Below are 19,250 nucleotides of genomic sequence, written 5' to 3' on the forward strand. Positions count from 1 at the left end.
AATGTTGAGACCAAACCTACGCCCTTGCACACAGCAATAATCCCATCTAAGTGTTCTGATCTCATACAGTATAATTTTTCCAAATAGGGAGGATGAATATACTGTAAAAACACAAAGTACATCAAAACTTATCATAAAGAGAACATCTTAGAAGGTGTGCGGGTGTTTTCTTTTTAAATTTAAGATTTAGATGATAAAAATTTAAAACAGATCGTAAAACTGTCCTCGTGTTTACTCCAGGCTCCGTGGTGATCTGTCAACTTCTCCAGCTCTCATCCTTGTCATGTAAAAGCTCCTGCGCGCCTGTAGGAGTCAGTAAAAGCCCCTCTAGCTCCATTTCCTCCTCGTCCGGACTCCAAACTTTCATCCCTCAGCGTAGGAGTACCGATAATTGCGAGGAAGAATTTTAAGAAGGGGGTGACTCCAGTCAGATCACTGGGCGGAATAAAAAAGTAGGATACACGCTTCCAAAGGTCCGACTGAAAAGTTTCTGTTGGTCTGCTGAGCTGAAGTTCCGGAGATTTTCCTCTGTCCCGAAGTCCCACAGCGAGAAGAGGACGTTTAACAGGTTTGTTTTGTTTACTATGAGGTTGTGCGTTATTGCACACTTAAACTGTGCTGTTTGGTTCCGTCGCAGTTCAGATTGACTTTCGGCTTCATCCGATTGACGTGTTATTGCTTTATTTTTTATTTTTTCCGGCTTTTTAATTCTCCTTGTCACCATAAACTTCTCTGTACTGAATGGAGGGTAACTGCGTGGACTGTATCGTGGGAATAATGCAGGACTCACACTAGGCTGTCAGCTGCAGGGCAGTGTTAAAAGGTTTATTTAATAAACACGACTTTTTTTATATTTATTTATTTTTTCTAGAAAAGTAGTGTCATGGGGCTATCACATGGGGACAGAGGTTTGAATGTGATCATATTCAAGCCTCAGATTGAGCACTGAACAGTTCATGGCGTTCATTCTCCTGATACACATGCATCAGTCTGTCACAGTTGCTTTCAAAAAAAAGAAAGAAAGGAAAAAGTCAATAAATAGTTCAATTTTCACATCAGAGCCAACACTTAAGTCGGGAAGAATGCCAGGAATCAAAAGCAGATATTTCTGAGTTATTCGAGGGGCAACAGCTGAATGAGATGGCAAAGTTCATGTTGAGCAGCACAGCCCCGTTCAACCATCACCTCACCACACCAGGGGGTGTTGACATTGATTCTTGTGAGTGTTTGTGATCACACACTCCTATCAGGCTCATCCATTTTCACTTGATCACTTTCACCAAGAATGGCTACCACTTGCATGCACATGAAGGATTTGACCATGAGTAGTCTAGATTGTTGACTTCACTTTGAGAAGCTTTCCATGCTTTGATGAACCTCATTTTGCCGGGTTACACATGCGAATGATGACATTTTTATAATTCAAAACTGATTGGTGAGTTTCAACAGAGTGAAACTTGTTGAATCATGCATTTGGGGTTCAACCTTTTCATTTAATATTTTCATTTGGATTCAATGTTTCCCACGCCTTAAAGTTTTGAACACCCTGAGGACACGCTTTGAAAGAAATATACCATCTAGTGACGGGTGGATGGTGTGTTATGAGGGGGTTCATTTCTATTCTGGTACGGGGGGGGGAGTCGGGAGTTCTCCGTGTGACCTCACATTCTTGTCTGTCCCATGGTGGGTCAATGAATTATGAAGATTTGGAGCTCTGTTGGAGGAATTTAAACTTTGATTGCCTTTAAACCGTGTACACCATAACCTGTTTCATACTTGACAGAGGCCTACATAAGGATAAGGATAATCTTTATTGTCTCTCTTGAGAGAAATTTGTCTTGGACAAACTAGAGACTCCAGGCACCACATATATAACAAAAAACATATAAAATCACAATAAGCAAAAACACATCATCATATCCCCCCGCTCTTTGCATGCCCCCTCGCAATGTCCTGAAAAAACACCTACACAAAAAAAAAAAATACCTTGCTACAGCAGCATTATTGCACTTCCCTCTACACATATAGCAGCATAATCATTATTGCACATCTACATTGAATATACGGGTAAGATTTCCTTTCATTTTACAGATATATGTCCTTGTCTTGCACAACCAAGCTAGACTGAGTGATTAGGTAACATGCTCAGCTGCTTGTCATAGTGATCAGCTCCTTAGGAAAGCTCCAGGAAACCAGCGTACAGTCACATACGTCAATGGTTGCTATCAACGGCCGACTCTTTCTCTGGCTATTTTTAATCTAGAACTATCATAACCCTTGTGAAGAGGGTTTTCCTCTTGGACACACTGGCTGACTTTCCGTTGGCGGTGAACAAGAGAGGCAATGTAAGCCTCCAACTGCGTTGACTTCCTCAGCTCACTTTGTCCCACACAGCCGCAGCACTCAGCTCTCTGTCCCCTCTCTTTGTGAAAGTTCCTATTCTTATGAACGAGGGGGGCAGGACTGTCCGTGCTGGGCAGATCTCACTCCACCAGGCTTCACAATGGGTGATCTGTCCTCCTCTATAAACATGTCATTCTTTCCCTCTTTTTTGTGCTACTTTCATCACATCCCTCCAGTGTAATCAACAGTAGGAAGAGCGTGTGAGATATCACTGGTCTTGTGCTGGTGAACAGCATGTGTCGTGACTCACTTAGATTGTGCCTGGTCTGCCAGTTTGGCTCGTGCCAAAGCCTTTATTTCAGGCTTGCCAGCCAGACCACTCCTTTTTTTTTGGCCTAATCAAGCTTTGTGAGCTGCAGATCAGATATCCGACCTTCAATCATAAATATATATATACACGGCCATCAGAACATTTGTGTTCTGTATTTTGACCTCATATTGTGACAGACTAGCGTGCAGTTGTTTACAGTCAAGTCTATTTTTGAGTTGGGTTCCTTCCTGCTCCGGCTGAAGCTGCAAAAGTCCTTTTGTATGTTGTACACACCTTCTGCATACATACAAGCTTAAGGTTCCCTCAGCCTTTCTGTTGGGACCCCATCCCCACCATGATGGGTGGATGGTGGAATGAGATTTTTGAGTCCTGTCAGAGGGTTAAAATATCTTATTTTGATGTAGGTCGATGGCAGATTTTAACATTAATCAGCATTTTGCAACAAACTCTCCATTCAAACTCAAAACAGCTTTGATTTATTACATTTTTCTTGCCTAACAAAAGTTGACTTTCCTTAGCATCTAATAATAGACCAGGCGTCGTTTTAACGGTTCCTTTGAGGATCCAAAACTAGATTCATGCCTGAATCTGAGAGAACATTAATTGTTGGCAGGGGGAACTGTTTTAAGCATTTTGCTTTGCGTATTATTGCCAAAACATCCTTAGACCTCATCTGTGAATCTGTGAAAAAGTACCAGAACACTCACAGACACAACAATATATCACATGTCATATAATGGAATTCATGGCATTTGCATCATTTCCTGTAGATAAATATGACTATTGCTTAAATGGTTGTGTAACAGAGTTTTTTTATTTTTTGTTGAGGTGTTGAGATTGATTTGGGTAAACAAGCGCGTTTAGTTTAGCTAAGAGAACTTCCTCTCATAATGGCCTGTATTGTGTCTGACAGACGCCTCCGTCTGTGCTGGTTGGCCGAGTGGGGGATTTTTTTTTCTTTTTTTTCATTCTCCCTTTACACACAAGCAATGAATGATGGTAAGAAAGAAAGCTTTTCATAGTCCCCCCCAAGATGATATGGTCCATGCAAAGATTGTTTAGAACTATATTAATGGCCAAAGTATTATTTTGATCATTAGGAAAAAAAACTATATATATATATATTTTTTAATTTCCATTACTATAAATAGAGAGTAGAAGTTAATAACAAATAGTTGTGTGCATAATCAGACATAAAAATATTCAGTTAAAATTTTATATAAACAGAAATCATGTATGCTTCCGGTTTATATGGTTTTCTGAAGCGAGAAAGGAAGTTCATGCACTTGGTTTAGTTTATGAAACCTCTTCCTGCTTTTGAACGTGTCCATTTCATTCATAGTTATAGTGCGACAGCTTATCTCAGAGCGCAGAGCAGTTTCCTTTTGAGGGAGAGTAGTGATTCATGAAAGTGTGGCCGTATCTACGTTCATATTTTTTCCACTAGTCGGTTTAAATGCTGTTGTAATTTTTTTAAACTCTCTATTATTTGAGCTGGTCTGGGAAAGGTCAAATCCCATTATCCTGATTCAGACCAATTCAACCATTATGTATGCGAGATGACACCAGTGCGCATAAGCAGAACTTTGATGTCTGTCCGAGTTGTGACGTTTCGACATTTCAGTCGTTTAACTGCACATAAGATGGGAGATTTACTTTAGTGTGAGTGAGTCACGCTTTGGGATAAAAAGACAGTATAAATGATATAAGATTACATCACCTTTTTTGAGGACTATGATATGAGTGTTTCATTTCACATAGAAGAAAAAAACCCACTATATATCAAATGCACATAGGGTTTGAGTTACAGACATGTCCATGAGCTCATACCTTAGTATATCAGCTGAAGAACGTATGCATATTTGTGCACAGCCTGTAGCCTGCAGCTGCTCTTTCCTTTGTTCAAAACTGAGGAACATGAAACCAATGGATAATTCTCATGTAGACAGCATGAAATTGTCTTGCTGATTTTTATAAAATACAATGAATCACCACTAAATGGTGTAACTTAACCATTCGTAGATTTGATATTTAGGCATTTTGGGGCTCGTTGTCTCTGTCTGCGGCCCTACATCACTACTCGGAGTGACTGTGTTTCAGTGGCTGGATGCCTGGTGAATCCCAATGCTCAGTAACTTCCATATTCAGGGAAGGACAGTTTCCAAGGCAATATCCAGGGCAGAAATGTTATTACATGCCCCTCCCTGCAGGATGATATCAAGGCTGCAGACTTGAGTGACTGGGTGGAAAGATTACCAAACTGGCAGTCTTGAGGGAGGGATTTGAATTCTGTCAGATTACAGCCCTAAGATGGATCAGCGACCTGTCCAGGTTGTACCCCGACTCTTGTCTAGTGACAGCTGGGATAGCCTCCGGCGGACCTCACGACCCCGAAAAAAACTGAGCCGAGCAACGATGATCTTTTTGGTTAAAATAGATCCTTTTTGCTAAACGTTACAGTAATCAAGCTTGCTGTCACCGAGGCTTTCTGGGCCAACGTTTGGACAACACCAATTATTTCTCAAAATGTTCCCTGTTGACAGACCAAAAAGATTCCCTTAATGTTTTTAATCATAACGGTTTAACTCATGTGTCATAATGTAAAACGTATTGAGAGTGATCCAATCTTGGACCCTGAGAATCTTTCTCTGGGCTGTGGACACGATTGTGTGAGCTGCTGTGTCCATTTTTTTTCTGATAATTATCAATCATCCTCTTTCAGCATGATGAGATGGGGACAGTCAGTGGGAAGATGGAGTGTTTGTCTATACTTATCTGTCTTTGTAAAGCCCTTTTGAAATGTGTGTGTAATTAAGCACCACATACTATGAGATTTAAAGTGGGGAAAAAAGTAGCCACTTTAATTCTGCCCATCAAATTGAAGGCTGCAGATGAAAGACTTACCACCCACCGTCTCTTCACAAGTGTCTGTCAAGCCAGTAATCCTTAAGGTGAAAATCTCTACCACAACTCCCTCTGCACCTCCCCTCACTTCATGTTTTTCTACTGCACTGACATGAAGATCACTTTAGACTGAAACTCATTTTATTATTCTTAAATCATTCTTTATTGCCAACCACAGGAGATTTATTTGTGGACTTATTTTTATGAATTGATGACACTATTAACAAAACCTATATTCTGACTAGGGGTGTCAAATTAATTATTTGCGATTAATTAATTACAGGCATATTTAGCACGTTATGTCTTTTAATCGCTTAATCTATTTTTTAATCTCTAACTTTACTTTTTCTGTTTGGGAGTTGCCTTTATTGTGAACTCTGTTTGTGCAGTGGGCCTCTTGTGCTTGAGTTATGGGTGGAAAACAATGATCAGTCCCACCTTGAAGTGGACGCTGATTGGCTGTCCCTGTGTGTGGGCGTGGTCAGCTCCGCTGGTAGACTCCCGTTGTAGCTGGACAGGTGGGGGTGGGAGAGAAGAGAAAATGGATGAGCGTGTGAAAGTTGTCCGTCCAGTGCATGGGGGAATTTACATTTCTAAAACGCCCCGACGGCACCATTGATAAAGGTAGAGTGTGTTCTTGGTGGAAAGGACTTTGTTTACCACCGAAGCAGCCCAAGTTTGGCCACATAAACGATGTTGCCACAGCAACGCTCTTCACCAAACTAGACTGGAGGAGAGCACAACGCGCATGCGCACGTCTGCAACGGAGAGGCTGACGGATGTTCCTGCCAAGTGGATGTAAACGGCTAGGACTGCATCTGTTCAAGTCTGTTAAAAAACTAACCTTTTTTTTTGTTTTTATATATCAATCGTTTGATCTGCCACAATAATGTAATGAATTCAAAGGAAAATACCTCAAGTTGAGGTCTTTTCTCAGCATTTTTTAGATGCAATTAATTAAATTAATTAATCACTCAATTTTTTTAATCGCTTGACAGCAATAATTCTGACTACCAAAAGAGATTGAAATGATGCAGGCACTTTATAAATCCACTCATCTTCACGTCTCTTCCTTCCTGCGTCTCGGGGGGTGAAGGAAAGACGTCCCACCAGAAAGATCCTGAAAGAGTCATTTGTTACCAGCTTTGATCTGGCTGTGATTTAATGTGCGTAAGCGAGCCTCATCAGCTTGTCAGAGCCAGCTCTTTTGCAGCCTCATGCAAGAGCTCTAATCAGAAACACCTTTTGTGAGTCACTCAGGAGCCTGAAGCTTCTTGGATTGAGACCTCACTATGGCAGTTGAGCTCTTAAAACTTGATATGTTGTGGTTTAAAAGCTCATTGAAAGTGACACAGTGCTTTGAACCCTAACTCATCATCCCAAAATTTTGATTGAGGCAGGAGGTAAGTGATGCATGATATTTTTTACTGAAATATCTGCAGCTCATTACTGTCTGTAAACATTGAAATGCTCCATTGTGTTTCTCATACGATGACGCTGGTGCAAACGTTGAACCAGATTTATCTGTTTATCAGTTTACTTTGGCAGAGTGCCGAATCTATATGAAATTATACCCCATAATATATTTGATCAATGACAGTTGGTCCCAGTAGATGATTCAAATCAAGAAGAAAAATAGTGGATAAATAAAACACATTTGGTGTAATACAATTATGAAACCTCCATTTTCAGTTGTGCAATTTTGTGGTTAAGAATATATGATTGAAATACTAAATTACCCTTGAAATGGAAAATTCACAGTGAACTTTGAATGCATGTGATGGCTGAGCGAATGTCTCCAATAATACAGTGCCTCATCAAAATTCATTTGTTGGCAAAACTTCTCTCATTATTTCTTAAGAAATGCATTAAAATTGCTTAAACAGCCAAACTGATATATCAAATGTACATTTTTGGAAGAAATTTTAGCTCAGTTATTGCAGCTTTAGCCAAAACCTGTGGATTTTAATCACCTGTCATTTCAATTTGACTGTTTTTATGTTTCCACGTCATGCTAAAGTGGGCTTTGCATCTTTATGCCAGCTAGCTGTCTCCAGAGAACTGAGGTATTGCGAACAACCAGTAATTCGGGAACTGCGGAACTGATCTTGACTGCATTCTTTTTTCTTTTTTCACTCATTCGTTTATATGTAGTTCACTCATGCTTACACCCGCTTGGCTGAGAGTACGTGTGCCACAATCCAACTGTGGCTCGAAACTTAAAACCAGAGTAATAATCGATGACTTCAAGGAAATAAAAGTTAATGATATTGGAAGAAAAAAAAAGGTATCTTCTGCATCTGCCTGTGTCCTTATGCACAATAAAAATTTGCGTCCCGTCACGAATATTTTCATTACAACCTTGTAATATTCAGCAAAACTCTGCTTTCTGACAAGGTCATGAACTTCTGTGGACTGGATGGCGCTCACATCCCATCAGGGATTTAAGGGTAAAAGTACAAACATGTTGCCCAACGTCTAACAAGAAGCCCACAAAAAGAATAACATTTACTTTGGATGGACATGTGCAGTTATACTCCAGTTATGCGTTGCTTTATCAGTCACAGTTTTTGTACTGCATCCAATTATCCATGCGTGGATCCACAGTAACCCTTACAAATCCTTTTAAAAACGTTTGTTTGACTTCACAGGTAACTGGGTAGACAATCTGACACAAATTTACTTTTTATATTCTGCATGTGTGTGTCTGTGTATTCAAGAAAATCAAATACAACAATGCATTCAACAACATGTGATACCAATAAAAAGAGCAATTGGAAAAATCGGAGGATTTCAATGATTTTTGTTTGTTTACTTAGTCTGCTAAATGCAGTTATTTCGGAGCATGCGTTGCAGTTTACGCATCTTTTTTTTATCATGCTTTGTCATATTTGTAGCTATTATTGTCTTCATTAACATCAAGTCAAATAGGTCTTGTCTTGGTGGTTTCTCAATCTCTATAGTGTTCTTTGCTTTTAAATGCTGCTTTATAATTGTATTCTCTGATGCAGTAACTTCATTATAATACAACTTAATTACAGTATTAAATTGCACTTGTATGTGTTTCCTCAGGCTGTTTTGTCAGTTGTTGACAGGCCACACAAGGATTTCTGAGTTCCAAATGAAGAAGGATACCACACTTTCTTTTATTCGTAGGAATTCAATCAAACTTTTGTGAGTGAGTGTTATTTTGTGAGGAAGGGATGTTTTTTTTTTCGATCAAGGGCAATGAACCAGAGGAGTGTATTGAATGACAATTTTTTTTCCCCCACATTGTTGTAAAATGAGATGCTTCAGCCAAGCATGCAGGGAAGCACACACAAAGCGAGAAATAACCCAGCAAATTATACTCTGAATGCTGCAGCTAGACGACCTATCCATGTGTTGTGCTGCGGAGAAGGAAAATGATTTTGGCTTTTGGTGGACTTTAAATTGCCACCTTCTTCAAATCTGCATGAAGGCTTAGGGTTTACTCTTTTTGCAAGGCAATAAGAATATCTTTAATTTTATCGAGAATTATTGGCACATTATTGGGGGGTATTTACGTCTGAGGAACTTTGCATGCTATTGAGATATGAAGCCGACTACCGATAATGTAGTAAACAGTGAGCTGTGCACACCTTTTCAAATTAAAATAAAAAGAGATCATCTTATAGAACACTTGTGTTTTGCTCCTTCTCTGCTAAGTATATAAAACATGGTAATTACTTTATTTGTCAAGAGAAACCATTTCTCACTAATTTCAGAAAAATGGAAGGGTACATTTCTCTACCAAAATGAAACAATCCCCGGGAGTTATTTAAGGCAGGCAATCTCTGCAGCGCGTGTTCCAAGTTTCAGCTTTTTAGCTGCTCTCCAACTTAATTATTGTTAAATTGTTTTTAGTTTCTGTATGAGTCTTTTCCAAGAGCTAAAATGACTGCTAATCTCACAAAATGTGCCTGTGTGGTGTTCTGGTCTCTCTTAAGAATGCCTGTGATTCGATCGGACGTATCCCAGAAGGAGTTCCACTTCACTAAAACAATGTGCCCAGTCTGTTTGGGACGGATGCTGTGCAAGCTTGACAGAGAAGATAAGCTGGACAGGAAGATGGCCAAGTGAATGGCAATCATGAATTCAAATTTTCAAAATAAAGTAACTTTCTAGTACTGAAATTCTATTCCCTACGTGCTCTGCAGTTGCCATGTTAGTATTTCTATTATTGAGAACGAATGCCACCCTTCTGTCTCTTGGTGCATGTGTGAACGGACAACTGTGGACCAAGTGCCAGCCACCACAGCCCATTCCCCATTAGTTATATGATAAATTATAAAACAGCTTGAGTTTCCATGGTAATTATGTATGAAGGTTATAAAAACTGCATCCTGAGAAATACGTCTGTGCAATAAGTTCCCAAGAACAAAATCATACAAATAAATGTTTAGCCTTACGGTTCAAGGCAAATCTAGTTTTGGCAGGGCGACTTCAGTGGTTTTGCAGCAGCACAACAAGTTCTCAGTACGACTGCCAAGCACATGGTACGTTGCAAATGAATACTGCTTACAGATGTTTTCTGTTTCTGGCGTTAAGTCTGCGCTAATATTCTATAAAGACTCTGAGGACATAAATTGTCTTGAAAAGCACAGCAGTATGCTGAATCATGTCCAGCTTTTGCACGATGAATCCTCTGTTTAACTTTGCTTCCACTGCTGGCTGTGAGGTTTGCTCTGATGAGTGGGGGCCTGCAGTCGGGTCAGGCTGATGTTAGCGTCACAGCTCTTATGCATTTGTGAATGAAAGGCTGTGGTTTAGTCCTAATATGTACACTTAAGCTTTTCATTGAGGGGTTTTAAACAACTGCTCCATATGTTGCTGTGTAAGATCTTAAGAGTACTTGATTAATGACTTATGTTATCATAAGATTTGAGCAGTTCTATTAACTTCAGGCAAACGTTTCACTTACAGTATAGCTGCTTACAACTGAATATGTAGATAATGGCATTTGGCAGCTTTCATGCTAAGTGTGTTTGCTTGATTTGCATTTGATGTTCACTTTGAAAAAAAGTCAAACTGTTCTGTACACTGAGGCTTTGGCCTTTTAACTAAGATTCAGATGATAGTTAATTTACACGTTTCACTATTTTACAGGCCTCAAATGACAAATAAAATCTCCAAATAAACCTTTGGAGCATATTTTTAGTTAGAAAAACATATAGATAAACATATACAAAAACAATATATCCAGGTGCCATGGGGCCATGGTAAGTAATATTCATCATGGAGTTCAGGCGATTGACTAAATAATCGCTGAAGACAGCACTTCTTCATCCTCTATAACTCCTGGATGGGATGGGGGCCATGTCGACATGTACCGTTAAGTGTTGTTTCACCAATTTTGTTGTATTTGGCTGGCTCTGAGTTGACATAATATCCCGATACATTTCAGAATCCCGTCATCTGTCTCAATGCCCATAATGACATAAAACCTCCATATGACTGGGAGACATTGGAAGCCATGTCATCACACCGCCTCCACGTGTAATGACATGTAGGTACAGCTTCAAATCATGAGCCTTTTGTGTACTACAGTTATTCTGGTCTAGATTAATCTAAGTTCCATCTGTACAAAGAATGTTGACTGTTCTGGCTCCTAAACAGTTTTTTGACATCTTAAATTAAATATTGCCTCTGGATTATGATTTCAACCCCATGGGAAGCGCTCTGTATTTGCTTTCATTAAGTCTTTTGCTTATGCTACACTGGGATGATCGCGTGCATGATTCATGGAAATATATACTTAGTTGGATGTCATGATGGAGTTTTTACCACAGAAAGGATCCTGTAACCATTGTGTTCTTACGTAAAGTCCTTTCAGCATTGCATTCTTTTTTTCATCCAAATTTGCATTCGGCAACTCGTAATGTTCATTGCTTATCTTTCATGGATTTGTTTAGGTTTTGTAGCCAACATATGTCTATTTCACTCTTTGACTGAATGTTGTGGAGTGTACAGCAGCAGCTCTCAAAAGCAGATGCTGCATTTAACTCCAGTTGTTTTACTTGTGATGGAGAAATAATGAAAGTGTAGCACCTACTAACACATTCATCCAAATGTCACCACCTTCAAATTCAACTGAGCAGTTTGCACTTCAAGTTTTTGATAATCCCCTAAAATAAGAATAACCATGTCCAATATCCAAATATTTCTGGACCCCGCTGTACCTGTATGTGCATATATCAGCCTCTCCTTACAGGTGAGCTGTAGTCCAAACCAGTTACGTTCTGGTATCAACATTTTGTATGAAACTAACCTCAACTTCAGCTTTTTAACCATCTTTTATTCACGATTTAGTGATTAGATTTTTTTCCGATCCTGTCCTTTTTCACATAAAGTCTGACGAAGTTTGATTTGTTTCATTCAATGGGCCTTTTAACAGTGTCCAGTGACTGGGCATCCGTGATTCTTAACCTATGGTTTGGGACCCTTCATGGGTCAAGTGGTAGCTCCTGAGGGGTCACCTGTTATGGTGAAGAAAAACAAAATTAAATTGTACTTTTTGAACTGTGTTAACGTTTTTACAGTCAGCCTATTTAGCGTTGATATAATTTGTCAAAAAGCAGACTGCCTTTGTGTGAGTCAAAGTTTGCCTGGAAATGTATCTCTAACTACAAAAACAAAATACCTTCATTGGTATTCATGTTATCAGTGAAGCTGTAGTGGGTTTGTACAGCTGTGTACTGGCTGGCAGAAGGGATCTAAGCATGAGTCAGCTGAAAGTTTAATAGCAGCATCATAAACTAAGCAACACCAGGTATTGACTCAGGCTTTGACTGAGGCCCGAGAGCATCCAACAAGGGTTGTGGGTGGGAGTGGATCGCCACCAGATACCCGTTATGCTGTAGGAGACATTAATGATCACTTTATTACAGGATCTGTTCATATCATACACATGTTCCTAGCATTTTGAAAAGCTTGTAAAGGGAGACACTTGTTGTTGCTAATCCTATGAAAGGTCAGTGAGAGGTGGGAGTTGCCATAGGTTGAATGTGTTTCAGGTTTGAATGAATGACCTAAATTTGAAAAAAAAAAAAAAAAGAGTTGACTTAATAATTTTCAAAGTTAACACCTTTAATATCTGTTAGGAACTTCTTTCCGGGATGCATCTTGCAATATTGATAGGAATATTGCACCACGAGGCAGGATTTTAACAGCGAAAGGTTACAGCCTATCTTCAAAAAGTCAAAACTGGCTTTGGGGGTCAGTTAACTCTTCCACATAAATCTATCTGATCTGCTGTGACCCCATCCTGTGATTTACCCCCCTGACATTACTGACATAAGTTTATTATGTCAGTAATTTCACTTCAGCGTAAGATTAAAGAGGCCGTTTGTTTTGAGGTGTGAGAGATGTGGCCGTGCATTAGTCTTGCCATATAGCTCTTTCTTCACTCTCGTCGTCATGATCAATTATTTATGGAAGAAATTTGTCAGTAATCCGTGCAAGTAGTATACCACTCCTGTGAATGCTTAAAGCTGACACCCCCCTTCATGTGATTGATCAGCACCACGCCTGTATCGGTCTTCAAACAGAGCTGCAGCAGTACATCCAATATGCTTTCTTTTGCTTGTCATGAATTAGGAATCCTTGTCCACTTGAAAGGACCTGCAGTGGGTGTCTCAGTGAAAATCAATGTTTTCTGCTCCCTTCGCAGCCACATCTTTGGCAGTAGCACAAACGCTGTGACTGCTATTGTTCAGGAGAAAAGTTTAGGCATGTTCTTCAAATGTTTACCAGTTTCAAATAATGTTTATAATGGTCATCCATGATATGACAGGCCCCATGCTGGAGCTTGATATGTAAGCATATTTCAGTGTCTAATCAGAGTTGGGGCACTGTTGGGGAACAGAAATTAATTACATTTTTACTGCCACTGATTCAGACTTCCTGTTTGGAATGTGAACTGCTCTTGCAGCTAAGAGTACGTCTTTCTCAGAGTGACTACACCGCATTGCCTAAGAGGCGGATGGGGATGCAGGGGTAAAGGATGCTTCAGATGGCTTCACAAAAAGGATAATAGAGAAAGACTGGCAGAAATATCTTAAAATTTACTTCTAAGCTCACTATTTTTTCTCTGTTAACCATGTCTTGAATACTTAGATTCTTTTTCTAGATCAATATACAATTGTCTCCTCATAGGAACCTGAATGTTTAAAGAAAAAAGGAAAGAAGCACCGATTCCCAAGAACACCATCTCCACAGTCAAACAAGATGATGGAAATATAATGTTCCAGGCTTTTTGTCAGCAGTGTGCCAGACAACCTTGTCAAAATGAGTAGTACCACGAGAGTAGATTAACATTCCGTGGGAAAACAAAAGGCCGTCTGCCAAAGAACCTGGCCCTGTGTAACATTGGAACATCCAACAACACAATGTTCAGAAACATACAGCTACAGTGCTGAAGAAATGATAAAAAAAAAAACAATGTCAGCAGTTTTTACTAACCCCTCCCAGATTCCAAACCTGAGCCCTTGAAAAAGGTTTGGGAGTAACTAACAGTAACTAAAGGCCTGATGGTCATCACCTAAGAGGAGGAAAAAAGCTTGTTGGTAGTCATGAAAAATGTGTGATTGCTGAACCTGGAGATAAGGATTATTGATAATAGGTATTAGTAATGGTGAACCTGGCCTGCTTTATTAGAAAAAAAAGATATAATTCATATTCTAAGCAATAGCATACCATCTTTGGTCAATATATTTAGGTTTCCCACAGACTAAATTAAATCCAACTTAAAAAATATATATATTTAAAAAATAAATAAAAAATGCTTGGTCTTGCCTTTGCTGCCATAACAGCTTCCAGTCTTCTTAAAAAAGTTTAGCACCTAAATGTTCCCAGTTTCTAATATTATAACTCACATTTGACCGTGCAATATTGAGCAGGGATGGAGATTCACAAGCTGCCTTGTTGCAGAGGTGACATTCTATCACAGTCCCATGCTTGAAGCCACTGAGCTCTCTCCAGAAAAGCTTTCAGTGACATTAGTAAATGTCCCATTTTGATCCAACAGTTATAAGATACCATTCGCAGGAATCAAATAGGGGATATGTCCCAAATCAATCCCTAGTCACTATAGAATAAGTAATGGAAATTGTGAATCCAGTGCACTAAATATACTGTATATCCCACAATTCATTGTGAAAAGTAGTATAGCCAATGGTCAGCGGTCAAGCATCTGTACAATGTTGCATTGCTCTGCGACATGAACAATTATAAATAAATGAAAACAAAAATATAGACAGACAAGGGCAATGATCAATGGCCTTTAAATGTACCTTTTGTAGCCATTATCTTTTGATAATGGAAATGAAAATCACTCTTTTCTTTCTTTTGTTTTTCCTAGTGGTATGTGATAAATGTATGAGCTGTGGAGCAAAGACACAGTGCAGTGCAAAGAGCAATGTATAACAGACAACTCAGGTGTGCACCATTATTTATATTTTAATTATTCATACATTATTGTTATAAATATTATAACACTACATAGTCCCTACATAGCAACTGTGGACCAGTGGACTGTGATACGAATAGGTGTTTTTGTGTCACACTCTGTTCTCTCCCCTCCCTGCCACACCGTCTCATCAGCTTCATGTCCCACATCTGTTCAGTCCCAGTGGCAGCTCCTCACTGCTCATCAGCTAGGCAGGATTTAAGCTGCACCGAGGCCTCGTTCAGTCTCAGTTTGTCTCTGCAACATGCACTAGTTTCCAGCAATCATTCTTGGATTGACGGCTTGGTTTTGACTCTGGCTTCCCCCTGACCGCGTCTTCTGCTCTCGGCCTTGACCTTCTGCCCTCGGCGCAAACTTTCTGCCTGCTCCCTCTGGACTTTGTTTGCCCCTCTGATTGTCTGTCATGTTCTGATACTGCTTCTGCGTCGACCGTGCTTCCAGCTGGCCCCTCCACAGCGTTGTCGCCTTTACCAGAGCACTCACTAGCCTGCCAGTCAGCACTGTTTTTCTGTTGGTTCCTGGAGCCTAAAGATTATTACCTGCTTCCTATTGAGGAACTGAGAATCCTGCTGTGCTGTGCTGTGTAGATGAAGTACTACCTGATGTTACGCTGACAGTTTTTGTATTTACCCTCTGAGGCTATTTTCAAGTTTACTTGAATGAATAATGTTATAAAAGTGTATATGTAAGTGTATGTATAAGTGTATATTGATAAATGGTTTACTCGGCTTGGGTTTTGAGGCATACTGTAAGTAGCCCAAGTATTAAGTCCTTTTGTCAGATTCTAACTTAATAGAAAACTTGAGAGTTTAAGGATAGGTTGGTCAGAGTCTAAAAAGGAGATGAGCCTGGGGGATCTAGAGAAGGAAAATGGAGAGGCAAGAAACAACAATCAGAACTAAGAATACACAGTAAGAAATTCTCACGCTAGTGGCTTTATCGAACCTTGAGGGACTCTTCCACAGACCTGCTTACTCTACCCATTTATAATGAGAACTGTGAGATCTAGCTTTTACAATGTGGTTAGGTCTATGAAATCACTCCACCTTCACAATCGCATACAGATCACACTGTTAAAGCTTGAAGGCTGTTCTATGATTTACATATGGTGCAACTGCTGATATTTTTACAGCTGTGACAGAGCTCCACTCACTTTTTTTTTTTTCACTTACCCTACTGCTGCTGGCAAAAAATCTTTGGCGCTCATTGTAAATAAACTTACTTAGTTTCATATTTCATCCTGTCTGAAAACATTCTCAAAGGACTACTGGCACCAAACAGAAAACTCAAACAACCATTTTTAGCCGATCTTTATCTTCTTCACATGGAAAGAAAAAACAAACTTGGACACAACATTCAATATCTATCTATTGTACACATACATTTCTGCACTCTTTGAGTTTCAATGGCTATATGATTTAAAATGAACAAAAGGAAATGAGACATTATTTGAAACTGGCTTTACCAATATTCATACGTTTTGGACTGAAACCATAACAAAATTAGAACTGACTTGACTTAGGTTTTGGTTAAGCAAGATTAAAATGTATTAAACAAATGCCAGCTATTTTCCTTTTTCTTTCCATGAATACACCTTGACATTTGGTCCCTTTTTTATTTTTAAAACCACATCTGCTAAGTTTCCATTTAATTTAATTGCACCAACATATATATTTTGAAGGAAATACAGTTATGACCAGATTAAAAGCTCCATCACTATGTAGAAGAAATGCATATTTTTAAACTTTGAAAAAGAAAACTCATTCAAGGGAAATATGACATTTTAATGGCATATTATTCAAATGTTTTATATGGATGAGAATATGGAAAGATTTTGTGAAATATTTCAACACGATAAAAGTCCAAAGTGGGATTGACAAAAGTTGAGGACATTTCTGACATCTTAATGGGATATCTGATATGCTTCGGTCAAACTACCACAAAGATACAGTGTTAAAGCCCCCCTTTTAACCAATATCTTTACAGCTCTGTTCATACGGGGCAGTTTTATGGGGTGAAATGATCCTCTCCAAACAACATCATTCCTTTGGTCTGCAGGATATGCTTTAACACAAAGCCATTAATGCTATTGATTTCTGCTATTCACTTTGGATGCACAGCAAGAGCAGTACCATGTGGAGATAAAGATACGTAGTGTAGATATGTGTACTCTGATCTGGGTCCGTGTTCTATCCTGCACGTCTGAACACTTCACTAAACAACATATGTTCAGATCTGGGACCAATACAATGTGAAAGGGCAGTGCTAAAAAATGCTAAATGCTAAAAAATAACCCAAAACAAACCAAAAATAAAACCAACTGATTCTTACATTTTCATTTTTACTTTGGTTTTTGCAGACAGTATTAACCAAATATATTACAACACACACACACACACACACACACACACACACACACACACACACACACACACACACACACACACACACACACACACACACACACACATACATATGTGTATATATATATATATATATATATATATATATATATATATATATACTTACTTTACTTGACTTACTTTAATTACTATCCATTTTTGCAAACACTTACCAAAAAAGAGCTGGTTCAGGTCCAAACTAGTGCTCAAAAAGGAGGTGAAAGAAAAAAAAACAACATTTATTTCAAGCAAGTAATGTCAACAGGTGATTATTAAAGTTACTTGAAAGCAGTGTCCATGAGCAGTTGACTCTTTAAAGAGCTCCACTTTGTCAGTAGATGTATCAAGAGAAATTGAAAACAGTTGCCAACTTTTCCTGGCGTAGATGTTCCAGCAACTTCATCCTGACTGAGAAAAAGCTCCCATTACTCTTTAGACTGCACAGCCCCAGTTAGCAAAACTTAATTTGTCTGGCTTTTTGAACAGTTGCTAGGAAAACATGCCTTCTCTTTGCAATAAACATGTCAACAGAGTTTAGATTTGCATCTTAACAAACCCCAAGACGTCTTAGACACTGTTTTTTGGACAAATAAAGCCAAAGAGGAACTGTTCATTAATAATGCACATCAACACTTCGGGTGAAAACTCCACGTGCAGGATAAACTTACTCATATCAGCTGTCAAGGCATGGTCATGTAGAGATGATGGGAGGTGTTGTGATCCTGGCCTTGTTTTATGACCTCCTGAATTACAGACGCATCCTCCAAACGAGGAGGAAAGGTCAAAGGAAACAGACGAGTTTGAAATGGTCCCTGCAGTGCCTGGCACGGGTGGGGGTGCAGAGGAGTCGGAGTCATAAAACTGACTGAAGGAGAAAAAACAGACCAAGACTCCCTCTGGACGCAGTTCACATTTCTGAGTCAAACTTTAAGATTAGAATGTGTGAATTAACGTTGGCTAAGGAACTTTCAATGTGATATTTTTTTTTTTACCTTTAGTTATTGTTAATATTTCCATTTCACCACCAGGGTTGAATGATTGATTTTAATTTTCGTTTTGAGGTGATGTGAAATTATCTGCACTTTCTTTCATTAGTCGGAGACAAAACTCAATCAGTATCTAGTTTGTTTCTGAGCGACGTTATGTGTCAAAAAAGAAATCTTCCATCAGTTAAATAAGCTGAAAGCTATAAGATTAATTTTCTTCTTTTTGTTAATTCCAAATGAAACAGAGGAGGACACGCAAGGTGAAATGTGTTAACATCAACCTCTTAACAGCCCAAAGGCATTTTTAGATTGGATCCCACTGTTATCGCTGGATGATGAACGCGTGTTTAAAGCACGTTGGGTAATGTAAATGCCAGGCGTGTTATTTGTCACTTCGGCCTGAAGGTGAATTGAAGGGACAGACGTCGAGTCCGGAGGCCGTGAAACATAACGTAACCTGTGTGGGCGTGATGTATTGAGGTATTATCCTTAGATCAGCAGGATTTATCACCATCAGAATGGTGTCAATTTCAAAACGAGGATGGATGAACATCAAGATGAGGATTTTTTGGCCGAGTTTTGCCTCTTGCAAACCCCCAGTTTGTCATTTTTGTGTCCACTTGTTCAAACAATGGAACATCCTTGTGGTTCTGGACATACGCTGCTTCATACACGTTTCCTCGTCTCCCCAGTTACTCATCTTGCAAATAAAGGCATTACCTGTGAACTCCTGCTGCTGTTGTTACTCTCATCAGCGGTTTCCTTATTTTATTAAATAATAATAAATAAATAAACAT

General features: G+C 39.2%; 1 protein-coding gene across 1 annotated transcript in view; it reads left to right on the plus strand.

Annotated features, from left to right (window-relative positions):
* The first annotated feature begins 434 nt into the window (after positions 1-434).
* Positions 435-19,250, plus strand: part of tspan9a (tetraspanin 9a) — a 229,208-nt gene continuing 210,392 nt past the window's right edge. The window contains exon 1 of the mRNA XM_061721380.1: positions 435-568. The gene's annotated coding sequence lies outside the window, so the exon portion shown is untranslated. The remainder of the gene's footprint in view (positions 569-19,250) is intronic.

Source organism: Cololabis saira, chromosome 5 (assembly GCF_033807715.1).
Source record: "Cololabis saira isolate AMF1-May2022 chromosome 5, fColSai1.1, whole genome shotgun sequence".
Taxonomy (NCBI): Eukaryota; Metazoa; Chordata; class Actinopteri; order Beloniformes; family Belonidae; genus Cololabis; species Cololabis saira.